The following is a 27,478-nucleotide window of genomic DNA, read 5'->3' as shown; positions in this document are numbered from 1 at the left end:
TGGAGCTCGCTCTGATTCACTGAAGAAATATATTTTGCGCTTAGGCTTCGCTCGGGCTCAGACTCACCAAAATGTTCCTCAACTGGGCTCACTAGGACTCCGACTCACGGCCCAATATGATTCGGTGTGAGAGTGAGTGAGCCGACTTTTTAGTGCGTTAGCGTGTAATGAGCATTTTTGATAATGATGGTATTGCTATTCAACGCCAATCTCTCACATATTCGATGCTATAAGTGCAGCCTTTTGATCTCGTACCTTGAAATGCGATTTATCAGTCCTTTCAATGACGTTAATTTTCATGAAAATGTTGAGGGAGTTTGCAGACGAATGTCAAAGCATCCCTGCCCCTCTGCAACACACGTCTCTGATCAGCGAATATTAAAGAGGCATATAAACACTAGTGCGTTGAAATATGCGTGAGTAGGCGTGAGTATAAACGTGAGCAGACATAAGGCTGATAGGAATGCTCAAATGGGCATACTGGACCGTGATTCGGCAATAAAGGTGGAGCACGCTCACACTCACTCAAATATACTCTGCGCTTAGGACAAAATATATTTGATGCACAAACCGTCCACTGTGGAGTTCTGCGGTGACACCAAGAATAGTGCATGGAGTAAGACATTTGTTTTACCTCAGTCTAAACCTCAATATTCAACCGGAGACGGACGTCAATCCAGCACCAAATACGAACGACGACCACCTAACCGAAACGTGGGAGGACGAGCTCGCCCTCGAGGACGTGGAAGACCATCGTCAACTTGTCATCAGGGCCAAGAGGGCAGTTGAAGCCAGAGGGTGCCTCAACTAGGGAGCCCTCCCACCTTAAGGTGATACCGAGCATCGCTCGGAACTCTGTTTCGCAAATAAACGTTTATTTTTTTTCTCTCTCTCTCAGTGTTGTACAAGAAATGCACTTGGTGCACTGCTATTGTGCCGAGACTCTTACCTGTGGAAATCTCACACTGATGGAGGGCGAGTAGGTGGTCCTTGAAGCATGCGGGCGACGTCCTGATCGTGCAGCCGTCCAAGGGGCACTGATGCTTCCTTGAGAAGAAAAAAAAGACCCGTCTGAGACGATGACTGTGCAATAAGTTCTAATGTCCAAGGGAAAGAACGACACAGGAAAGCGCTTCTTACGGCTCCAGGTCATTCGCATATTGCAGAATATCATTCGGAAACCATTAGAGAGCTTGTTGCACGCTTGTCATCTACGCTTGCTCAATGAAGCGATAGTTGTGTGAAGTCCCCACAGTCCAATCAGGAAGAGACCCAGAGGGTGGGCATTCTCGGCTTCATCACGCGATGCTAACCGAGCAGAATGATTAGTAGCGTACAGTGGGCGAGGCCTCTTAAATACTCTAAAGTGCGCACCTCGTGTTACAAGACGCACATAAAACGAGCCGTCAATGCGGTGCGAGCAAAAAGTAATTCGGGTGCATACAAACAGCTTCAAACAAGATCAACTTTCAGCCCGTGTACTTGCAAAATGCTCAGAACATTTAGAATTATACACGGCCACTCGCCGTGGAAACTTCGGCGAGTGGCCGGGCGGCGTGGTTATTTGTTGGCGGCTTCGTGTCATCTCGATTTGCCGCCACCAAGTATTTTGCTTGAAATTGTCGCGCGTAGCAACGACCTTATTGCATCATCATCATCGCTCACCATGATCGTTTCTACCTCGCCGCTCGCGCGGCTCATGCCAAGAGCTTGACGTATGGTATGATGAACTTTATTCGGGTCCTGAAGAACAACCCTAAGTTGACGTAGGGGGGCTCCCACGTTGGGACAGTAAGGTTTAACCTTACCGCCATATCGTGCGGGCGAGAAATAAACGTGTTACGATCGGCCCCGCTTCGTCTTTCATTTCAAGTGATGTGGCGCCGACGACGGCACGGTCACGATCGGCCACCATCAGTCTACCTCATTCGCTACAACCCCTTTCGTTGTTTATGGTTCTTTCCGAAACAAACATTGCGCTTCCGTCGCAACAGCGCTCGCACAAAACTGCAACGACGACCAGATCTAAGATGAAAATAAATAGCCTCGATTTTAGTTCCGTGTCCACATTTGTCTACATGCTGCACACTTGTTTCGTCAACGCCGAGTGATTACAGGGTCAGCTGTTTACTACAAGTATGAACCACCTAAAGTGCTTGCGCACTTTGCTCTCTCGTCTGCGCGAGCTCACCACTCTTTTATAATTTGCGCAAACTCTGGTGTAACCCAAGCTACGCCCTAGCGCAGAGGTGCGCAAACATTTTCGGTACCAAGGCGTTGGACGGGGCTAGTTGGTACAATTTCAAAATCGATAAAAAATCAGCGGTAAAAACAGGACACAGTGAGTGTCCCGTTGTTTCCTCGCACTGTGTCCTGTGTTTACCACTGTTTTTGTTTGTTTTTTTATCCATTTTAACATTTTCGCGACCACGACCTCTCGAAGCTTCCGAGTGCCATAGGGCTACCCCGGCCGTAGTCTTTCTGCTTTATTCCTAGGATCTATCCGAAGAGCCGCAACCACCTGACATTTTTGTCCCTCAACATCTCGGGGGAAGGGAGTCGACTCCCAGTTAGCGCACCTCTAATTGAACAGCTGCGCTTCCGCCAGTACTAAAATAATGCCTGCAGGAACAGCGCGAACGCTAAGTTCCCGCGCAAGCCTTTGGTTTTACTGACTGACGCCGAGATCTATTCTCTAGATTGTTAGCTTTAGTCATTTCATGGTCACGTGTTTTTGCCGTATTTTTGTCGGTCACATGTTCGTCTATTGACGTACTTTATTGATCACCAGGAGTTAGCTATTTCACGCCGTGCGCCTGTTCATTCGTGTTAATCTGAAGGCTCGTTTTCGAAGCGCAATGCAGTGCTCTCGGTGTTTGCATCGCTAAAACAGTTTACTTTCTGTAATATTGGCGCACATCGATGCACTTCCACCTTGCAAACATGCGAATATGTTTGCCTACAACATCTTTGTTTTCTTGTCATTCTTGGGCGATATAGCCATGCATGGTGCATAAAAAGACCTGTTGACGTGCAAATAAACTCAGTTGTAAGTCGGCGCTCCTCTGTGCCTCCGCTCTTCGTCGAAACCGAGCTGCTTTCGTCCGAAGCAGTAAGAGGAATTCGCCGTCACTATGGGTTGATTTTTAACTTGTTCTGTCGCGACCAGCGCACTGAAAAGTGGCATGAGGAGGGGGAGTGGATGACAAAGAGGGAACAACCTATGTAAACATGCTCATCCATTTCAGAGTTTCCTTAGATTTTTTTGCTATGAACGCGCCGGTACACGCCGGTGTGATGAACAGCGTACTATCGGCATGTGGTGAACTAGTCATCCTGCGAAGTGATTATCACAGTTTAGTGCTTCCCCATTTGATTTACGCGGGTACTTTCGATATTCATCAAGCACGAGAAGAGTTACAGGAATGCGTCGGCACTCTGGGTTGGTCTTTACCTTGTTCTGTCGCGACGAGCGCACTGAAAGGTGCCATGAGGACGACGAGACTGCTATCGGCATGTGGGCGTAGTGGCCACGCTATCTACTATGCGCATGAAGCGCTTGCGTACGAGCAAGACCGGCAGACGTACAGTGGCTATAAGCCGATCGGCCAAGCTCTACTAGTACGTGGCACGTGCGGGCTCTGCCCTGCGTCCACTTGACCTGATGATAGTAGTCCAATGGAGACAATGCATTCTGATGCGAATTCATGAGCAGAACACTCAGAAATAGTAGAGAGAACCTCTTGCTCGCTAAGTGCCCAGTTTGTCAAAGCATACGATGACGAGCATACTCGCGGTTTGAAAAAGAAACATATTTTATAGACGATAGTCTTTCTTGGGGAACTTAAACGTAGAAATTTGGTCTGTTTTTCTGTTCGTTGGCCCGTCACTCGTTTCAGCCACCCGGCCAAAGTTGAACCACTTGCCCATAGGCCAGCCATCTTGAACGGCTGACTATGTTCATACTTGTGTACATTGTTCAAAAAGCAAACATTACGCACATCTGAGGCGCTACATCGCTAGGTAAGTATTAGGTGGTGTGTTCCTTTAATGGAAAATACATAGATACGTAATTCTAGAGACCCTAGTTTCTTAAGCTGCGCTGAAACTTGCCTTCCTCCGTGCCCTCTGCACGAGCTCATTGTTGTGTTTCGGTTTCGGTTCAGTATTGCACTGTACGAATGTCATGGGGCGCCGTTCTGGCATTCCTGTTTATACCAGGCGACGTGTAAATAAAAATTACACCATCTCCCGCTAAAGGGGACCATGAGGCGATGCGAAGCCGGCGCACTTGCACGATCGCGTTCCGTTGGCGTTCGTTGGGCATGCTACCGACCTCGCTTCGTGGAACGCGAAGAGGGACGCTACGCGCGTTAAATCTTCCATCTAGCCTGGCCGTTAATTCTCACAGGGTGAGCGGGAAACGCGGTAGACGGGCGGGCGAAAGGGGGGCAGCGTAGGAGAGAAGAGAGAAGGGGAGGGCACGCGCATGCGCTCGAGCTCATCGCGGCGTTGCGCAGGAGAGAATTCCGGCATGTCTAGCCCGCGTTTCAGAGGAAGAGTGGAAAGGGGGAGGGGAGAGGGGAGAGGGGAGAGGGAAATGAGAGAGGGGGAGGGGAGAGGGGAAGTGGAGCAGGCATGTAGTACGCCGTGTGCCAACCGACTTGAAAGTAGGAAAACCCAAAACAACAAGCAGCCGATCGTTGAATGCCACAGAAAATACAACGATGGCTATTTTATCGGTGTTTTCGGACAAGTAAACATAAATGTATTTTTATTGAACGAGAACCAAAGAATAGAAATATTACTGCCGATGCTCTCACGATCGTAAAATCAGCCAATGACCGTATCCGTTTCTACAAATATGAAGTCCGTCCCTTCGACAACATAGAGTGCGTAGATGAGAGCGACCAATTTTGTGCTACTGTTAAAACGAAATTGCCAGTTACCTGCTGCGCGCAGTGCAATCACATTTGGCTCACATGTTCACGGGTGCCTTGACTACGGATCGGCGGAGTTTGCCATGCTTAAAACATGAGTCATAACGACACAGGTGGAAAACGTTGATGGGGGTGCGCAACCTGATGGAGAGCCACGCATGCGCTATAGTCTCGAGGGTTGAGTCTTTAGTGTGAAGGGCTGCATGATGTCGCCTTTCCAACATATACATGATAAAGACCTTGCAAGGGAAGCTATGGACCCAGACGGACGCTTGCATATACAAAGTAGGTGTTAAAGCAACCGAAAGCTAATTGATTCGCGTCAGTACAAATAGCCATCGCAGCAACGAAACATTACCAAAAGAACAAAATAAAGAAGTTCTCCGACCTTCATATACACCGAAGATGTAGTGCAAATGATGCAAGTACAGTTTGAAGGAAGCGCACATAGAGAACTTCTCCCGAGGTATGGCGCAAAAACTGTCCACATTCTGCCCGTCCGTGCACATCTCAAAGTGAAGCGCTGCTCTAAACTTTGGGGTACAGACAGCCACGTAATGAAAGTGCACATGATAGACTCATTTATAGTGAGGTATTCCTGTCATTCGCATACCTGTAAAAACAGGTCTCCTTGTGCTCCTCCAACTCGGAGCTGAGGACGATGGACACACATCCCTCGTTTGGACAGCTCAGCACCTCCTCCACCTCCATGCTGCAAGAAAATGACCGAGATGAGATTATTACATTGTAAGAGGTAGCGAAATGTGGAGCAACGGTGGCGAGGTTGGTCGGTTCGTCGGTTTAAAGAGACACTATAGAGAAAAACGATTTTTCTAGTATTAGTAAACTGCTCTTCCACGATACCAAAAACACCGCGTCTGCTGCGAGAAGACGCTTAGTAAGCGAGAAATCGCGCAGAGAAAATGTGGGTGGCGACGCCACCTTGATGTTTTCGTGCCATTCGCCGTGAGGTATCATATTTTGATGGCGCCTACTAGGTCCTACGTAGTTCCTAAACGGTAAAAATGAAGTACACTGTCCTCTGAGAGGGGCATAGAGTTAACATACCAAGTTTGAGGAAACTGTTGAGCTAATGGCGCCAAAATACGATAAATGCACTTTGAAATTCGTGACGTCAGGCGGGAGGATTTTGGCGCGAAATTTAAAAATGAAACTTTGAAATTTATTTGCTCCTTTGTTAATTCACATATGATGTTGAAATAACGACGCAATAGTGAAAAAAGTACAATTTATCAATCTAAACCGATTCATTGTTTCTCTTTAGTGTCCCTTTAAAATACCAAAGCGACTCAAGCTATTACTGACGCCGTAAGAGGCTTCTCGTAATTTCGTCCAGTCGGGCTTCTTCAACGTGCACTGACATCACGCAGCACACCACTCTCTAGCATCTGACCTAAATCGCAATGCGTCCGCCATGGCCAGGGCCACATTGAACCCGCGTCTTTCGGGTCACCAGCCGAGCACCGTAAACACTAAGCAACCGTGGCTGCTTGTGGTAACCTTCTTAGTAGTTTATGAATATCTTAAAATATCAGGCCTCTCATTCATGCCAGGTGCCTCATGTACACGCTCAAGCAAGCATTGTTACGGGGAAAAATATAAACAACTCTATGAAAGCAATGTCTCGCAGTAGTTGCCCTAGCCTTTCTCTGACATGCCAGGTTCCCTTTCTGTCTATGCCACGTTTACGGCTCGACGACCTAACCTCGCACCGTCGCCTGCTTGTTCTTTGTCTACCCTGCTGGTCTTCAGTAGCTGCTAGTCGGCTGGTTTAAGTCTTCCACCTACAACCTTCCTGATGTCTCTCGCTCTGTGCCTAAGCATTCTCTAGCTTTAGGAATCTCTTCTTCAGCTCAATCGAGGAAGTTGATATTTCGTTCATTGTCGGCTCAGAATCGCATTGCATGCGCGTCATGTCTGCTTCCGGGCCAACATCTATGTTCAATCCCGCCCCGTATCCGCCGTCTAGTAGTTATTGTGCTCAACTGCGTATCCGAAGGTCGCGCGATCGAATGCCGGCCGCGGCGGCCGCATTTCGGTGAAGGCAACATACCAGAGACTCGTGTAATTAGATTTAGGAATATGTTAAAAAATTCCTGGAGCCCTTTGCTACGGCGTGGCATCGGGACGTAACAGCGAAACATAACTCCGCCCGTACACTGAACATATTGCTGTCTTTTCCACCGTGGCAAGAAAAATATACCGGTGTCCACATGTTATATGAATGCCTCCCGTGAAAAGATCAAATGCATCCTGCCACATGCACCTCTGTGAAGAAAGAGTAACGAAAACAAATTACTGTAAAATCAATCCTGGAGACTTCACCCTAAGTGCGTTCCGAACTCGAAGCTATAGTTACGAGTAGCACTGGGTAACAATACGAGGATTACACGCACAGAAATACCCATAGGTGGACGCTTGAGCTTTGCCTGGAAGAGTAAAACGCTGTAGAGTAAGAGGGCCTCGATCTCATCTTCGCATCACCCTACCATTCGTCTGGCACGCTTTGCTTTTCTGTGAACACCTCAACCGTGTCGTGAAGAAAGGCACGTCTGTGTGCTCATAACATTGGCCGTTTGAAATACTCCCAACACGCCTGCTGCAAATAGGCTCAGTTGCGAAGCGCCAACTATAACTTATTTCGTTTTGCGATTTAGCGAAGTGTCCACTACCATCCGTAAGCAATACGCGAACATACTTCCACGTGGTCGTGAAGTTGACGACGGCAGCAGTTGGCGTGTACAAGATGAAACTTTATTTGGGCGAACCTGTGCCCGGTGGTCGAACGTTCGAGCCTTATCGCTGGTGGCTGCGCTAGTTCCAGAACAAACTCAACTGTTCGCAACTGTTCGATCGAGCCATGAGTCTGAGTCCGAGTGAGTCCTGTTGTGAAAAATTTTATTCAGTGTGAGTCCGAGTGAGTCCGGGAAAGGAAAATTTGGTGAGTCGGAGTCCGAGCGAGCCAAAAGGGCAAAATACATTTCATGAGTGAGCTTCACATTTTTTGCCGACGTATGATCACAAGATTCTAAAGTAATCTGGAAGCTTCCCAGATATTAGGGCGCGGTTTGCGAAAAGCAGTGGCTATACCTGTAATGGATAGCTGTAATGGCTATACGTGTAATGGACGTGACAATACGTTTTTCATGCTCTGGCTGATGGTGATGACAATTACGCCTTAGCGCTTTGTAATGGGCAGGCTTTTAAACCACCGAATCATTGCGCAATCCACATAGCGAGACACGTGGTGAGATTCTAAGCTTCGCCTATGTAATATTTGGTGTGTGAGCTTGGCTGTTCCCACTACATAATGCCTAAGTAGGATTTCCTCCGAAGGAGCAATCAGCGCTTGCTTGGCTCTGTAGTACAATGCCTGACTGCTACGCAGGATAGCTAGGTTTGATTGCGGCTCGAACTCTCGTCTTTTATTACATGCATCCGCCGATATATTTCACCTACAGACAACGCCAATTTTTCGTTCACGCCACCGACGCCGACATCGGGATTTCTGCAACACGGGCTCGTTATCAATAGAGTGCGCATGGAACGAATGACGTCACAGGTCAATGGGTAAAGGTGTCCCACACGTGATTCGAAGGTTGTGGGCGGGGCCTCCAGGGACGAATCTTGTTGAACACGTTAATCCTTATCATAATCAGCGCTTTTCATAACGCCTTCATTACAGTTCATGGCGTTCATCAGCGCAAAATGGACTGATACAGCTATTTTGCCGCGCCTGCCAAATATCGAAATTATGCGAGCTGCGCCAAAGTAACTCTGGTGCAACAGAAGAGGATCGTGATCTGAGGTGGGTGGGGGGTAGTCACCACGCCCATTCCGCCAAAACGTATCAGCGAACAGAATCATTCGTAGCCATCGGCCGTGGTCAAGATGGCGATGAGCCCCAACGTCGACATTGCAAAGCGGTCATTCTTTTTTACAGCGAAAGCTGTTATGAGATCATTTCATCGGCTGTTTTCGGCGCCGTAGTTGTCCGCCGCCGCCGCCGGTGTCCGTAACTAGTATCGCTCGAAATAAGAAAAAAAACTAAATAAGAAAAACATTCCAGGATGGAACGAGGTTCGAACCTGGGCCCTCTGCGTGGGAGCCCAGTATTCAACCTCTGAGCCATGCCGGCGCTTGAAACTGCTTTGCAAAAAGGTCCTATACAGGCTTCATGTCCGGAAGGAACCACATTTGCATATGCACTATAGCGTGGTAGAAGAGTAAAATAAGCACCAGGCGTCGCACAACGCGAATTCTGTAACCAGGCGTCACACAATGCGAATTGCGCAACGAGTAGGTTGTTGAATGCTTCCAACCCATTACAAAGGGCCCTGCCATAATTCTTGATCGTCATCAGGCACAGCATCAACAATGTGCGCAGAATGCCTTACATGCGTTTAGCAGGTACCACGGCTCTCCGTAGATTGACGAAAAATGGCACGGTGCCTGCTGCTCTACTTCTCAAAAATTACGCTGATTTATAGCGTAGTGGGTTCCTCGCAAGTGCACTTGTATTGGTTGCCAAAGAAGCCGATAAGCGCGTGATCCATTTCCTCGGGGTCTCAGTTAAGTTCTTCGCCCCCCCCCCCCGTCTCTCTCCCACGTCAACGTATGTTATACAGCATGACGGGAGAGGGTCATAGCGACCGAGCGTCACCTAATGCAAATTACATGACTGGTGGGCCGTTTAAAGCTTCCAACCCATTACAAAGGGTTGAGCCATAGTTCATCGTCATCGGTCGTCGCGTCAACAAAGTGCACATAATGCTTACAGACGTGTAGGTGGTGCCTCGCTTCTCCGCAGAATGACGGATAATGGCTTAGTAGGTGCTTTCGAACTACACAAAAATTGTGATTTATGGTGTAGTGGGTACCTTGCTAGTGCACTTGTATTAGTAGCCCCAAGAGAGCTTACAATGTGCTTTAGAAACGCCGCTCTTCCAGCTTTCGCTGTGACTGTGCTGCGGTTTCAGCGCAGGCCTGGCGTTTTTTTTTTCAGGTCTCTGCACTGTTCGCGCGGGCCGTCATGTGTATTTAGAATTCGCCCAACTTAAAAGCTGTTACACAGCGCTTGTTTCGTAGTTTTTTGTGTTTTTTTCAGGTCTCTGCTCTCTTTGCGGGGGTCATCGTGGGTAATTAAAATTCACCCAGTTTAAAAGCTGTGACACGGCGCTCGTGTCGTTTTTTGTTGTTTATTTCATTGTTTGTTTCTTTTGCAAGTCTCTGTTGTGTTTCAGCTGGCCGTCCAGTGTATTTAGAAATTACCGAATTTAAAAGCTGTGACACGGCGCTTGTGTCGTCGCTTTTTTTTTCACGTCTCTGCTGTGTTTACCCTGGCCGTTGTGAGTATCTTATATTTCGCCCAATGTAAAAGGTAATACACGATGCTTGTGTCTGCGTATATTTTTTATACCTGTGCTCTGTTTGCATTTGCCGTCGGGTGTATTTTACGCCTCGCCCAACTTTAAAGGTGTCACTCGCCTTCATGTACCTCCTAAAATATCATACAGTTGCCGCTGTATAACAAGTTGATAACCTCGGGTTGGATTAGGGGCGCTTTATAAGTGCATCTTCGTGTCTGTGTAATGTTCACGTTCACCTAAATGCACAGCCGAACTCTTCAAGAAAAAAAATAGTACTCGCTTCGTTTTAACGTATATCCATAAAAGGGACAAACCTTAAAACCAGTGCATCAACTTGAAATTTTGCAATAGGGCTTAATTTTATTCAGCATGAACATGACACTAAAAACGTCTAAGACCTCGACTCACTCTTCGACGTCATCAACAGCGCCAGCCCACATGATGCTCGGTAGCAGCTTTTGTACCGGGCCGCAGGGAGAGGTGGCGTAGTCGTTGGCCCGTGTGCTGAGGGTCGCTGTGGAAGAGAAGGTCCGAATGTCCGAATGTCCGAGTGTCAGAAATGTCCGAATTGTCTATAAAACCCTGACACTCGCACAGCATGTGACTGAGCTTGGCCACCACGCCACACGATCTGCATCTTTTTGAAGCGTAGACATGCACACAGCTCTATCGCGTTCGTCGCGAAAAAAAGAAAATCATAATCCACAAAAGTTCTCAGCATACATACCAACAATGAAAACATTTTCTGCCACCAAAAGCTATATACACAATGCAAGACTGACGATCGTACGCGTTAGCATCGCAGCGTTATTAAAAAAGTGAAAGGCTAATGCTCAGCCGCGGTTTTGTATGGCTTGTTTGCGAAATCGAAATAGCTAACATATCTAAACCCAAAATATCTACCTTGCCAAAATATCTAAACCAAGATATGTAAGTCGCATCACTGAAGCTGAAAAAGAGTAATAAACAAAGCCACCAGAGCGCTTGAAGCCACGAAAAATGGGTACAATTTGCAGGTATTGCAAGCTTTCATGTACATAAAGAAAATAGGAATAGCGTAGTGTAGCGCTATTGCGTGAAAGATTGCAGCGCGAGGGTTCTCTCTTATAAATATTGCAGGAACGTTTAATTCGTGGATCATTTTTAAAGGCCTTCTAGTGGCACACATAGCCTGGCTTTTCACCGTTGAAAATTGGTGGGCATAATTTTTCGAATGACTGATGGGCTAGATGGTAGTGCATAAGGAAGAATCACACGGACGGCAACATATCAAGGCTGCACACAACACCGTGTACCGTGTTGATCTGTTGCCGTCGGTGTGATTCTTTGCGCTACTGTTCCGTGTTTTGAACAATTTTTCGACTTTCTTGAGTTTTCACCGTTCTAGTTTTCATCGTGCCAGCAACCTTACCGAGAGTGCAGCTGGATAACTTATCATGTACATCATGAGGGTTGGTCCTAATACAGGGCTACGGTGCGGTTCTCAACGCTTTTTGTTCCACATGCCAACCAGAGCTCGCAGCGCCATGGAAAGTGTGCTAAACGTTCAGTAATAAAAATGTATGTCTTCGTGTCTTTCGTTGCCCCGCTTTGAGGTTTCATGTCCTCGTCGTTGTCTACGCGAGAGGTATCGCAGAGGGTTGCAAAACGAGAATCTCAAAATAAAATTAAACACAGGCAAATTGATAAAACCTTAGAAATTTGGGCGACTTGGCATGGTAGCATAATTAAAAATTTGGGCGCAAAGAAACAAAATACGAAGACAAGAAAGACAGACAAGCGCCTACTAACAATTGAACTTTTATTGAAGCAAACTGAACAATCCTTTGCAGAAAAAACGTGTGCTAACGAACATCACATACTCTAACTAGCAGTAAACAACAGCTAACAGAAGAAGGCAGTGCACCCGTGCTGTGTAGATAATCACATGCCTTTCCTAGCAGAGATAAAGGAGAGTTTGAGAATTGGGGACCCAAGACACTGGGCAGCAAACTGCCTTCGGTAGGGTGCTCTTGCGTTCGGAGGATCAGCACAGTTTGAGAATTGGGTCAAACGCACGGGGCGCCCGAAGTGGCGAAATTAAAATCATGCGAGACGCGGGCCATACAGTGTCGTGGCCCGCGCTGCGTCTGCGCTGTCTCGTTGGCGACCCAAGGCGCTTTGGGGACCCCCGCTAGTTTTCGATTTTTGGGTCTTGGGTCAATGCGAGCGCAAGAGCCAAAGAATGGCTTGCTTTCTGCGCATGCGCCTTTGCGGCTCGCGCAATCATTGGGGCCCCAATTCTCAAACTCTCTAATAGCTTGAAAAGTGAGGTCCCAAGGAGCTTGGGGATTGGATTGAATTGGCTAAACTTTTATTAAGGAGCTTGGGGATGCAAGAAATTTTGGAGACACTAGAACGCATGGGCAGAAACCAAGCCGCTCTTTGGCTCTCGCGCTCGCGTTGACCCCAGGCCAAAATATCGAGAACTAGTGTGGGTCCTCAAGGCTTCTAGGGTCACCAGCGAGACGACATAGACGCAGAGTGGGCCACGATGGTGTGACCCGCGTCTCTCATAATTTTAATTTTGCCAGGCATCCTGCATTTGATCCAGTTCACAAACTCTGCTGATAGTCCGACCGAAAGAGCAGCCTACCCAACGCAGCTTGAGGACACAAGAAATTTGTAAGCGGCTAATGCACATGCGCAGAACGCAAGCCACACCTGGGATATGGAGTTCGCGTCGGCCAAGGCCCAAAAACGAACAGCTTGCGTGAGTCCCCAAGCAGCATTGCGTCGCTAGCGAGGCCGCACAGACGCAGCACAGGCCAGGGCGTAGTGTTTCTCGCGTCTCACATAATTTTATTTCAGACACGCGGAGCGCCCCGTGCGCTTCACCCATAGTTTCACCCAACGCCGCCTGCGTTTGTCTCCTCTGGGTGTGTTCCAATACTCACCGTAGACGGCTAAATAGACAGCTAAGTGGACAGCGGCCATCTTAAGTCCCATTCCAATTCTCACGTAGCCGGCAAAATAGACAGCTTCGAGAAAGACAAAAACGATGCAGGCTACTTTGCTGTCCAAACAAGATGGCGGCTCAGCGCAATGCTCGCGTAGCTCGGATCTCGCCGGTATGGTCGTCTGTACAGCTGTAGGCGCTTTTCCAGGCGCTCAATGTAAGCTACGTTAATTTTTTCATAGGTTTGAACACGAAAGAGGCTAAAGAAAGAACATTTACGTTTGTTTTTCTTAGCTTTCTCTTCTCGACGCTAGGTGGCATCACGTCGCGTAGACGTCTTCTAGACGCGTTCCATTTGTCGGACAACATGACCTCGATGCTGTCTTCTAAGCTGTCAGCGTAGACTGTCTACGATGCTGTCCAGAATTGGAACACAGCCTCTGAACACAGCCTACCTAACGCAGCTTGATAACCCAGTGTCTTTGGCCCCAATCCTAAAACTCGCTATTGATGGCTGGCTGACGCAAGCTACTTTCATTCTTTTAATATGGACGGTTTCAATAATTTCACCTGTCTTTTTCCATTTGTGTCTGGAAAGGATTCCAGCATCAACAAACAATGGTTAACAACAGCAACCGGCACAATGTGACGCTACAGGTGAGGTATTACGATTGTTAAGATAATGATGATCCTCCATAAGGGGAGACGTGGGACTTGAAAATTTTTTTTTATTAGTTGGGCTAACTGAATGAAATTCGATACTCTTTTTCAGTGCTTTCTGCAGATTCCATATCTTCTACTAGATTTTAATTATCTGCATTAGAACAAAAGATATTGCAATTTCTCAGGGCATATATGTTATGGTACATTTTGGCGACTTTGCTTTGTCAAACACAAAAACAAAATATGTGGCAATATTGCCAGAAAGCTCGTCTAGCCGATGATGCTAATTTGATTGTTTTAATTGAACTTCGAGTGCAAAATAAACGGATGCAAATATGAGTGAAACAGTTTTGCTTCGCACACTTTATGATTATCGAAAATTATGATTCGGTAAACAATATTATAAGAAAAAAATTCGGCAGATCCCACGTACCGTGACGCTAAAGATTTGTATGAATTTTATACGCACACATATATGTTGAAGAGCTGAATATGTGCTATATAACCAGCTGTTTACAGTTGGGTAACGCTGCCAACGGCAACGTGGGTATTACGAACACCAGAAGCGGTTAGCTGATACGTAGTGCTTATATTTGTCTCTTATGATGGAGAACGCACGCAAGTTTCACGAACCCGTGTGCATGTGCGGAAGAGGTTTTTGACAGTTCTTGAACAAGGTTATCATCACCGTGGTCAGTGAGCACCAGCTGCTGGTCATGACTTGTTATTGGATCCGGTCGTGATCGTGGATCCATGTGTAGCGAAGCATGAAGTATACTACAACTGTTGGAAATCGTGGATGCCTCGGTCATTTCGTCGATAAATCGTTTGTCGATAGAGCCGGCGAAATGTCGGAACCTGAAGTCACCCGTCGCGTTGGTCGAGACTGGTAGGCGTGAATAGTGCTACGTAGACCAAATCAGTGGATGGCGCTTGTCGTATTCGTAGAATAACCTGGGCGCATGTCGCATACGTAGCCTAGTCTACAAAGAGGCCGGCAATCAATCTGGCACCATCCTCGGTCAGCATGAGGCTATCACCCAGCCTCGTAAGAAATGAAGAGGACACTGCGTCGTTCTGGCGGACTAAGTGCACTTTGCGGTGCGATGATGTGAATATCATACGTAACGTTCGTCAATGTATTCCTCCGGTGTCGAGCAATGCTTCGATATAACTTGCGAAATCATAGGAATACAAATGTAGTGTTTATTAGACTGCTATAAAAGCGGAGCTAACACTGGAACCACAGATGTTAATCTCATATGACGCCTGTATCGTAGGAGTACACATCGTAGGAGTATCATGTAGTGTGTATTGCTTTTTTACAAAATTATATAGCCAGAACCATAACCACAATTGACGTCGCAATGACGTTAGGCCTGCAGAGGCTGTTTTTCTAAACCAGTTTATATACCTGGCGTGGCTCTGTGGTATAATATCTGATTGCCACGCAGAAGGCTTGGGTTCGATTCCTGCTGGGATCCTAATTTTAATTATTTCCATTAGTCGGGTCAATGCTGCCGATGTCGGTTTTTGTTGACGCTCTCGCATTTAAGCTACCAATCTCTGTTCTCGCCGTTCCTGGGTAGATATAAACTGTCAATCACCTGTGGCGCATACCCGTACATCACGGCCCGTTGTAAACGGGTATGAGCCACACGTGTCTGGAGGAAAGGGTTTGACGACGTACGCGACAGGATTTTCGCGTTATTCATGTCATGACCCGACAGTCATATTCGCCAAATCCTTTTACCCTCCCATGCCAAGTTTGGTCTACATCAAGTTAAAGAGGCGATCATGAGAGCACTCAGACGTAGGCGGCTAGATAGATAGATAGATAGATAGATACGTAGATAGAAACGCTCAAAATGCCAGAGGTTCGCTAAGAAATGCTTCGCATTTAATAAATAGCATCATCGGCTAGACCAGCTTGCTGACAATCTTGCCGCATACTTTACTTTTGTGTTTCATGAAAAGAAGTTCCCAAAAATCCCCGTAAGAATTGTGCTTGAAAACGTTGTAAAACTAGCATGTCTTTTGTTCTAATGCAGCTATTGAAAACGTACTCAGAGATTTGGAATTTGCAGAAAAAACTGAATAAGTGTATTAAATTTCATTCCATTCACCCAAGTATTAAAAACAAACTTTTCAATAACCACGTCTCCCCTTAAGTCGAATATTCATGTATCTGCAAGTCTGCCAGTTTAAGAATTTCCACACGTGAGCGGAATTTTATATACGATGGCAGTGCCAAAGAGACGAGTCAACTGGCATGCGTAGCACCACAATATTATTTCCAATACTTCCGTGCTCAAGTTTTCTTTTGCGATCGGGCACATCTTTGATGTTTTTTTTTTCTCAACAGACAGAGAGGCTAGAGGCACATGGTTACCTTGCTCATGTTTTATCTACTTGCACCAGTGAAGAGCTCTTAAAATGGGTAAAGTCCCGAGACAACCAAATAAGACAAACACAAAGAAAGATGTTTTCCTGTCATGCCGTATGCGCACACGTTGACACATGGGTTACGGAATGTGGCCAGTAGATATGGTGTCACTACAAGAAAAACTTGACAATCGCCTAGTTGGTTAGACATGATCAACGTTTCTTGCGCAAACTTTACAAAAAGAACTGAACACAGCGATGAAGGAGGTACAAGGCCGCTGAAGGGCTCTGGTGTGTTTTATACGTCCTTCATCGCTGTGTTCAGTTCTTTTTGTAAAGGTTGCGCAAGAAACGTTGATCGTGTCACTACAGTTGTCGGCACCCTGCAAACTAACAAAGATGTGTCCGATAGACGGGTGGAGGGTTTCCCCCCTGTTTGAGAAGCAATCGATGGCAGACCTCGCACACGTCCTCTGTGCGACGGAGATGGCCGGCTGGTTTCATTTCTGCTTCAGCCGCGTTCGTCGCCAGCGCTCGCGAGCTTCTACTCGCGGGCAGAACATACGATGCACGGGAAGGTGCTTTCTGTTAGGACTTCATACGGAGCATGGCGGCGAGGGCAAAAACACGTCGAGAGTTTGCATACGAAATAAAACAAACCAAAAAAGAAGGAAACACACGCAACGAGTGCTGACTCGCAAATGAAGGGTTTATTGACTCTTACACGTAAACATAGGCAAAACATAGGAACAAATGACTTGAGCACTCGCTGTAAGGGCCCGGGCCGGTTTGAAAGCCCGGGCCGGGTTCGAGCCCATGTGCTTCGGGCTTGGGCTTTAGTCCAGCCGTAATAGGCCCGGGTCTCATACTTAAGTAATGGCGCATATATGCTTTCGTTTGGCCTGTCGGTTCGTGGAGTTTAATTAACATCCCGGAGAGACTCGGGCTATGTGAGACGCCGTAGTGGGGAGTATTAGGGACGGCTTACCAGAGACGCTTCAAATTTTGGTTATGCCAGTCGTACTTTGCTACCGAAACGTTTCAGGCGCTCTGCGGAATCGCCAATCCCGTTGGAGCGAGAGGGATCCCTTCTGCGTAGTTGCGCAATATTAGGATGTTTTAGCAGTGACGGTAATACTATACCGTACAGCCGTTTCGTGTTCAGTGAACCACGATTCGAAATCGTTTTAGCTGTGCGGGTAGCTCGGTGCGTGCGGTAACATAAAATGATTAGAGTGACTTATAAAGGTTATGCGGAATTTATACAGCGGCACAGGGTTTAATGGAAGTCATTTTCCCGCATATAAACATTACATTGCAATACTGCATTTATATTGAAACAAAACATGGCTGACCCTCTGTCACAGGAATCGGTTTGACACGAGTATTCTGTGCCGAAATTTAGGTGCATAATACATGTTGAAACAAAAGCAGAAAGGGTCCCGTTCATTCATATTACAAAACACATAACTTATTTTGTCGACAAATAAGTTGTCAACTTCTGAAATGAAGCCCGCTTAAGCAATGGAGTCCGCCTGATCACCGTGAAATTTGCTTCCACGTGGACGCTACACCTGTTGCTTCTTCTTTATCTGCCGCCTTTTGCTTTCAACCGTAGTCACCGCTTCCTCCTTTCTGCCACACATCGTTTCCCTCGTCGCCTCCACTAGCTGTAAGCCTGCAACCACAACCGCAAACCACAGCCAGCCAGACTACGCTCCCAAGTTCGCACAAGCGCGAACATGGGACAGCCGTAGGTGACAGCCTTAGAATAAGTGTAAGCTCTGGTCCCGAGGCCACATTTCTCATATTTTGCATACGAAGTACGAACAATATTTTGCATACGAACAAACGAAGTAGTTCCTAAACGATGGCGATAATTTTCACGCATATAAACTTAACATTGCAATACTGCATTGATATTGAAAGAAAGCAGGGCTAGATAAAAAAAAACAACATGACTGATCCTTCTATCGTAGGAATCGGTATAACACGAAAATGAAACGTGTGTTTACAGACGTAGTTGAGCGTTTGTTGTGCATTGTTTCGGCACAAGGGTGAAGGAATGAATGCTAATTGCCTGGTACGCCACCGATGGCGGCGCTGCGAACGGCGCTCCGGCGACGCAAAGGCGAGTATTCGGCTTTTGTCGCCTGCTTGGCTCCGGCGAGAACAGCAGCATTTTCGTCATAGTTCGCTCGCGTCACGCGGCGTTCCTCGACTACTAGCTGTATTTTCTTCTAATGATAGTTCTTCGGATGGCTGCTAGCATTACAGGAGGTTAAGAAACGTTAGCATTCAACGTATCTTTTATATATCCACAGCCATCGCAGTCAGCATCATGCCCCCGAGTTCGTAACGTCACTCACTTGGCTGGATGGCGTTCAAATAGCTTGCGTGAAAGCGCGAACGTCCGGACGTGCGAATTGCAGAGTCTACGCTGCTTCGGAAGCCAAGCGCGATCAATAAAAGTTAGAGTTGTGTAAACAGACTGGAAATGAACGAAAATTCACTCTCCCCTCTCACCTGTAGTCATGTGGAGCTGTTTACACAAAACCTTTGCCGACAAAATAGAATTGATAATTTCACCAACCAGCGGGCTATTGCGGACAACTAGCCTAGATTGGTCGAGTTGGATGCACAATAAATCTTGTTACATGTACCAACGACTCGGAGTGAAACGCAAGCAGTGTTACGCGTGGTACAGTTCGTACCGTTATGGTTAGAGATACGCTCATGCGGTTTGCCGTTCGCGAGCCATATTCATGCTTTGAATCGCGCAGTGCTGCTTAATCGGGTGTGCGCGCCTGTCAATGGTGATGACAGGACGGCGCGCACTATACAGTTCCTAATGCATGGGCAACGCGCTCAACTGTTCGTGTTTCGTTTGACACCGCTAGTACAGCTTGGTAAATAGCAGGAAAAATCGACAAATGCGTCCAGGAAGTGGAGAAATAAAGCCCTCTACCACCATTCCTTTAAAGAGCTCATTCAAAGAGACTGCCTGTACCGGCTTTTCTTTTATGAAAGGAGTGGCACTGCATATGTTCTCGGTCTTCGAATTACACAGAGGATTTGCATGAGCCACTTATCTTTGTATAACTGGGGTTCAAGTATATCAACTGCCGAATATGATGGAATATGAACGCACTGAGCTCTCATATCATGCAAGTGATCATCAGCGTGGTTTCGTAGACCAAAGTCACCAACAAGACCATTTTCAAAGATATTTATACGCAAGAAAAATATTGTTGCTACTTCTTTTAAATGATCACACAGCTTGCTCTTCGTGATTGTATGGTATATCTCAAATAACAGGCGCTTTAATTTTTAAAGGACGTTTTTTTGTGCACAAGTTTCAAATAGCACTTTTGCTTTTAGTGCGGAGAAACTCACTGTTTCCCACGACAGAGCTGGACAAAGCTAGGTGGGTGTCATGTGATAAAGCCAAGTTAGAGGCTCAATTTTCTTAAGTCATAACACTGTGCCTGGGTTTTGCTCAATCCTTCAAACGTGGTGCAACATCAGAAAGAAAACAAGGCCACCACCGCCAAGGGTGCTATAATTCTGGTGGTCGCCTCGCTTTGATACAATTCTTGACAGAAGGCCGTGGCCTTTTCGCATGCGGAGGGTTTCAATACTGAGCTTTCGCTGCAGTCAACGTCCTTAGACGAAAAGCTCCAACACTGTGCGCACCTGTTTTCAAGCCACCAGTGCTTTGCATTCAGATCTCACGGCGCTTCCTCCACCATAGTTTTTAAACAATGCCATGCCAGTCATAAATAGATGCATCTAGCTTTTATGAGGTTCGAACTTTTCTCTTTCATGAGAAGCAAGCTTCTTCGCTTTTGCAGGTACCACTACGCACGTCTTGGGCACATTCCGTGCAGGGATGATACCAAAGGTCCTTAAATGGGTGCGGACAAAAAAATAAGATGTGGCCCCTCTTTCCTGAAATGTGTTGCCGGAGCCTTATTATCCATAACACGGCACATCGCTTACTGCAGCGCACAACAGTTAATTAGCATTTAGTACAGACCGGTCTCAGTATGGGTTTAGGAAAACTCCGAGAATATCAAGCTGCCATGTGGAACTAACGCAATCTAGCATGTGATACGGCACACAGAACTGCGATGCACTCTGCGCTGCCAGCATGGTCTTTCGCATGCAGCACGATGTCATTGCAGTCATCGTCACCTGGTGGCAAACGTTTTCTTGAGGCTTCCACACGTTTGTCTCGAGCAGCCGCCCAACAGTAGGCTGCTGGCGCAAGCACGGCAAAACAGGAATCGGACCTATATCATGATTATTTAGCTGAGCATCTCGGAGCTCAGCCGCGGTGGTGATGTCGCGGAAGTTCCGGCGCCCCTTTAAGGTTGCTTTGTATGGTGTCAATGTTGTGAGGTGCGTCGTATAGCGCTGGATTTGGCTCGCAAACTTCAAAATAATATAAATTACTTTGCAAGCTGTATTCGCTATTCAGATGCACATGTTCCCAACAATTGATCCCGGAGGCTGTCTCAGCCGCGAAATTTTGTGTCAGTACCCCTCCACCTCTTTTCCGTTGGTTGCAATGACTGCTGGCTGCAGCTTGGTCTGCACCTTACAAAGCAGTTTAACCAATTGGATGCGCATTTAGGAATGGTATCACAAAAAGAGCCCGCGGCAAGCTTTGCAAAATGTGCAATACTTTTCCACCAATAATTTTCCTTTCAAGTTTGAACCAACTCGTCCAGCAGCAAGTTTTATTGAACCTAATGCAAGCATGCTCCTACATATAGTCACTCATTGACCGCGACAAAGGACCACAAGTCACTTCAGACCAAGACCAGCTTCTCTTTTGCTCTTTTACAGCACTGGGATGTGATTCCTGGGGATGTCTTGACTCGTGCAACCGAGACACTTTGCGCAAGATGCTGCCTTGCAAGAAAACCTGGCCCCTGGAGAGATCCTGACTGTTCAATGTGGAGGATACTGACAGTTGCAACAAGTGTCTGTCTTTTAGCAAACGTGGCCCAAAGCTTTGCATGCAGTACAGAAACATTTAACTTAGTTGGGTGCCCTTGGTAATCAGTTATCGGTTCATTGGACACGTGCCAGTTTGCTTCGCGTATGTAAGCAAATAACGAAACTCGACAGTTCCAGCAGTTGTCCATCCAGGGGCATGCTTGAGTACTGCAAGCATGTAGTGACATGAGCGCGCTGGACACGTGCACTCCCGTGTTGCAGGAGATCACAGCCCTGTGCCAGTTCAATGTGTGGCCACACCATGCCTAGACAAGGGATGTCACGCCCCGTACTGGTTGCAACGACACTTCCTGCTCCTTCCGTGCACAAGCACCGTAGCTAATGTCAGCGTGCTCCTTGGGAAGATGCTACCGTGATTGCCAATTACAACGTAATTTTTCACCCACTGTTGCAAAATGTAACCAGGATGAATGCAGCCATTCAGTAAGTATCCTGCCAATGTACGTGCCTGAAATGATGCTTAGCTAGGCAGGTTAAACAATGTATAGTATAATGCAGAGGCGGTAATTTGTAAATATCCCATTTCTGAAGAGAACACTGACAGCGCACGACGGGTCGCCACTCACGTGCCTCGTAAACGAATCCGATGCTTTTAAGTAAACTTGAAATACTTGAAATAAACAGAGCAAGATATGGACGGCAATGGAAAGGAGACGCACAGGACAAGCGCTGTAGTAAACGAACGAGGAAGTCTCACCTGTAGAGCTCCGATGGCTGTGCTCTAGAATCGCAGATTGGTCTTGAGGTCCTGCGAAATCACACCCATGAGGTGCTGCAGGGGCAGACCTGGTCGGTGGTTTTCTGGTAACGACGGATCTCCCTGAGGGCCACAGTGCCGCGCCTGTAGCAATGGGGCTTCTACACGTCGTCCGTCAAAGGGGCACTCTTGCGCGCCGCCTTGGTGGCCAGTGTGTTGGGGGGCCTTGCAACCGGTAGCCTTATGGGCGGGTGGGCTACCCGCGTAGAGTGGGCTACCTCCAGGGTGGGCTACCTGCGTAGACGAAACATGCGCTCGACAACCGTGCTTCACTTTATTGCAGGTCTGAACGCCGCAGGTGGTCGACATGTCAGAGCACAAGTGTAAGCCACATGTAGGCTAGTAAAACTAGCTGCATGTTTGCCTGGGTGGCCTAATACGCGCCTGAGACGAAACACGGCACATTTTTTACACTGAATGCGACATGAAAAGGCCTTGTCGTTACGCGCTAGTTACCGCACAAATAGCAGCAACGTCCAATGTAGTGTTCACATAAAAGTGAAAATTGTCACACGACTAAGGGTGAATGTCAGTCAACAGCTTCGATATGATCTCACAATAAACAGCATAAAAGATGAACGCAACAAGAACAGTACCAATTCGACAAGAAATGAAATGCCCTTCCAGGTGCGTCTGAAATGGCGAACGCGTCAAGCCTGCTAACGAAGGACTATACGCATTGACGAACATCGCTGAAACCGTCAATAAGCAAAGGTACTGCAAACAGCAAATAAGCCGTTAATAAAGGGCGTTTCATACGCTGGGTATATTGACACAGCTGCCAGCAAGCGGTCACGAACGCGAAGGCCCCAGGGCGCGTCTGGACCTGCACTAAGTGACAGGATGCCACACAGGCACAATGAATTCGAGTGAATCCAAGTCCAAGAGATGTGCATGGCCTTTTGAAAGACCGCACGCGCGATGAGAAGGGAAGTCGGTTCCCGCCAAACAACACAATGTGAGCGTACAGCGTAAGCATACGAGGTCTGTTAGAAAAGTATCCGACCTTTGGTGGAAGAAAAAAAACTGGCATAATTGGAGCGTTGGAAACCTAATCCCCCTCAAAGTAGTCCCCTTGAGACTTCACACACTTCGTCCATCGGTGCTGCCATTGTTGGAAGCATTCTGAGAAGGCCTCTTTCGGAATGGTGTTTAGCTCAGCTGTCGTTGCAACCATAATGTGCTACCTTGTCTGAAATCGCTCTCCTTTCAATGTCCTCTTGAGTTTCGGAAACAGCCAGAAGACGCAGGGGGCCATATCAGGAGAGTAAGGAGCCTTTTGAACTACAGCAGTCTGACTTTTCGCCAAAAAAGTCTGAACCAAGTGTGAGGAATGTGCAGGAGCATTGTCGTGATGGATGCGCCAGTTTCCTGTTGACCACAACTCAGGTCTCTTGCGCCGCACAGCATCACGTAGGCGACGGAGGACATCCCTGTAGTACTATTTTGTGATTGTTTGACCCTGTGGTGCGTACTCGTGGTGTACCACACCGCGGGAGTCAAAGAAAGCACTCAGCCTCATTTTGACGTTGCTGCGCACTTGGCGGGCCTTCTTTGGTCTTGGTGACGGGGAATGCTTCTACTGTGACGACTGGGATTTGGTTTCCGGGTCGTACCCGTACACCCAAGAATCGTCACCAGCGATAATGGTGTTGATGAAGTTGGGTCACTGCTTGTGAAATCCAGGATGTCCTGTGAGACTTCGTCACGAAGTTGCTTTTTCTCCATCGTGAGTAGTTTCGGCACGAATTTCGCCGCAACTATCTTCATGGCCAAATCTTCGGTCATGATGGAATGTCTTATGTAGGGTATGTGCGCAAAGCTCGGACGAACACAGGAAAAAACGAGGTAGACAGAAGGAGCGCAAACTATCAACTGATTTATTCTTTCTTGAAACAGCTTATATAAGCATCTTCAAACGTCACAAGAAAAATGGATAAGGGGAGAAAGCAAACAAATCATGCCCACCTCATGTCAAGCAAAACCTGCGCAAGAAATTGCCTTCTGCCTTATATAGGTTAACCGAAGTATCGCTTACGCAATCATCTCCCTTCTCTTTAATGATAAAAGCTTCCAACAGTTCCCGCCCCAATCTGTTCCTACTCTTTCCTAAAATCTTTATCTTTTTAAGCAAAGGCTCGCATCCTAAGCATGTGCCGCAATGAGCGGGCAGGTGCGCTCCTTCTTTATTTCGAACCGACAAGGCATGCTCCTTGGCGCGCTCATTTATGCAACGCCCCGTTTGTCCCACGTAGGACTTTCCACATTTGAGGGGTATTTCATACACCACTTTCGTGGCACATTTGACAAAGCTTTCAGCATGCTTGGTTCCGCAACCATTGCTTAGGGATTCCTTTCCGCCAATCCTTGAACATAATCCGGCAAGCTTTTTGGGTGCTGAAAACACCATAGCGACGCCATGCCGATTTGCCACTTTTTTCATGTTATGGCCGACCTTGTGCATATACGGCACAACAATGCGCTTCTTTTTCGGTGGGCACTCGGTGCTGCCACCACGTCTTCCATCATTTTTGATCTTCTTAAGAAGATTGTCAGCCACTGCTGTGATTACCTCACAAGGAAACCCGGCCGCTAGAAGCCTGCCAACTTGATTATTGAAACTTTCATGCATGATATGCGGACACGATTTAGCTAGAGCGGAATGAAGGCACGAACTTGCAATCGCCCTCTTTACAATCTTTGATTGCGCAGAATCAAATGGCATAAGCGGTTTCTGCGCTCGCGGTGCATATTTCCAGCAAATATGGCGTCTTCCGATTTGCAAAGTAACATCTAAAAATTGTAATGAACCGTCGGAAGGGATCTCGTGTGTAAATTTCAAACCTTTCCCATGAAGCCTGAAAAGGTTTACAATACTGCTGACTGAATCCGTGTAAGTCCGGGCGCTCTGTCGTGATAAAAGTATCAAAAAATCGTCGACGTATCTAAAGGTGTTAAGTACCCCTTCATTTGAAAATGCAAGCCCTAGTGAGCGGTCAATCGCGGCTAAAAATATGTCACAAAGGACCGGGGCAACACAAGATCCTATACAAATTCCTTTGCGTTGGATATAGAAGTCCTCATTAAAAGAAATAAAGGTGGATTTTAAGTAAAACTCTAGCAAGGACATGAAACTGTCTACTGACACTCCAGCAGTGTTCTGAAATCCAATAACACCATGGGAAAGGTTTGAAATTTACACACGAGATCCCTTCCGACGGTTCATTACAATTTTTAGATGTTACTTTGCAAATCGGAAGACGCCATATTTGCTGGAAATATGCACCGCGAGCGCAGAAACCGCTTATGCCATTTGATTCTGCGCAATCAAAGATTGTAAAGAGGGCGATTGCAAGTTCGTGCCTTCATTCCGCTCTAGCTAAATCGTGTCCGCATATCATGCATGAAAGTTTCAATAATCAAGTTGGCAGGCTTCTAGCGGCCGGGTTTCCTTGTGAGGTAATCACAGCAGTGGCTGACAATCTTCTTAAGAAGATCAAAAATGATGGAAGACGTGGTGGCAGCACCGAGTGCCCACCGAAAAAGAAGCGCATTGTTGTGCCGTATATGCACAAGGTCGGCCATAACATGAAAAAAGTGGCAAATCGGCATGGCGTCGCTATGGTGTTTTCAGCACCCAAAAAGCTTGCCGGATTATGTTCAAGGATTGGCGGAAAGGAATCCCTAAGCAATGGTTGCGGAACCAAGCATGCTGAAAGCTTTGTCAAATGTGCCACGAAAGTGGTGTATGAAATACCCCTCAAATGTGGAAAGTCCTACGTGGGACAAACGGGGCGTTGCATAAATGAGCGCGCCAAGGAGCATGCCTTGTCGGTTCGAAATAAAGAAGGAGCGCACCTGCCCGCTCATTGCGGCACATGCTTAGGATGCGAGCCTTTGCTTAAAAAGATAAAGATTTTAGGAAAGAGTAGGAACAGATTGGGGCGGGAACTGTTGGAAGCTTTTATCATTAAAGAGAAGGGAGATGATTGCGTAAGCGATACTTCGGTTAACCTATATAAGGCAGAAGGCAATTTCTTGCGCAGGTTTTGCTTGACATGAGGTGGGCATGATTTGTTTGCTTTCTCCCCTTATCCATTTTTCTTGTGACGTTTGAAGATGCTTATATAAGCTGTTTCAAGAAAGAATAAATCAGTTGATAGTTTGCGCTCCTTCTGTCTACCTCGTTTTTTCCTGTGTTCGTCCGAGCTTTGCGCACATACCCTACATAAGTCATGCACCAACTCGCCCAACAAGAAGTTCTTCTAAGATACCTGATGGAATGTGCAGAGAAAGTGCTGACGCCCACCTTTTCCGCAATTTCCCGGATAGTCACACGACGGTCCCGCATCACCACAGCATTCGCTTCCGCCATGACCTGGTCATTTCGGCATGTTGATGGCCGACAGGAGCGTGGCTCGCTCTCCGCCGATGTGCGGCCGTCTTTAAACCGGTTGTACCACTCCTTAATGTGTGCGGCTCATAGCATCGTCACCGAAAGCCATCTTCATCTTCCAAATGGTTTCCACTTGGCTGTCGTCCAGTTTCTGGCAAAATTTGATGCAGTAGCGCTGCTCCAGTCGCTCCGTCATTTTCCTTGCAATGAAAAACTGACGAGAGCACTGCGCACGACCTCACTCAAACGCTGCGTCCCAGCGACTGACGCTATTAGCAGGCGGGAAAAAATTCACGCATGCGCACGAAGGTTCAAGGTCGGCTGATGCAAGCGCGCTCGTTTCAAATCCATCAGGTGCTCGCAAAAAAATAAGGTCGGGTACTTTTCTAACAGACCTCGTACCTAGGACGCCGCAACAGCCTTATGAAGCTCGCAAACAATACCTGCCAGCAAAATAACCTACATTAAACGAGAAAAGAACAGAGAACGGAGCCACTAGTCGCGGCCACCGACAGTATCTAATCGGTCACGAAAAAAAGGCACTGGCTGCAATGTTAGGCCTCTCGAACGCGGCCACCGGCGGACCGGAGAAACTGCTAACAGTCGCCCTGTAGTAGGCTGCGCTGATGAATATCGAGGTTCTGCTTGAGTTCGAACCCAGAGTTCGACTCACAATCACAAAATCTCCCGCTAAAGGGGACCATGACGCGGTACGAAGCAGCGTTCCGACATGTCGAGCGTTTCTGAGGTGGAGTGGAGAGGGGGATTGGCAGAGGAGTGGGAAAGGGGAGTGAAAAGGGGGAGGGGAGAGTGGTGACGGGGTGTGTGGAGAGGGTTTACGCGTGTGCAGTCGCTCACGCTGCACACCACCACCACCACCGGTTTCAACTCCGCCATAAGGTTCTTCGCATCTGAAACACTAGCATTTTCATCGGAGCCTAAGAAACATTGGGTTATTTAGAATTACTTATGTATTTTCTA

At 47.2% G+C, this 27,478-nt stretch overlaps 1 pseudogene; it reads right to left on the bottom strand.

Annotated features, from left to right (window-relative positions):
* The window catches only part of LOC119402556 (histone H3.3 type 1-like), a 70,978-nt pseudogene that overhangs the window by 32,962 nt on the left and 10,538 nt on the right, over nucleotides 1-27,478 (bottom strand).

Source organism: Rhipicephalus sanguineus, chromosome 8 (genome assembly GCF_013339695.2).
Source record: "Rhipicephalus sanguineus isolate Rsan-2018 chromosome 8, BIME_Rsan_1.4, whole genome shotgun sequence".
In the NCBI taxonomy this organism is placed as follows: Eukaryota; Metazoa; Arthropoda; class Arachnida; order Ixodida; family Ixodidae; genus Rhipicephalus; species Rhipicephalus sanguineus.
This window is presented reverse-complemented; position numbering and strand designations above follow the sequence as displayed.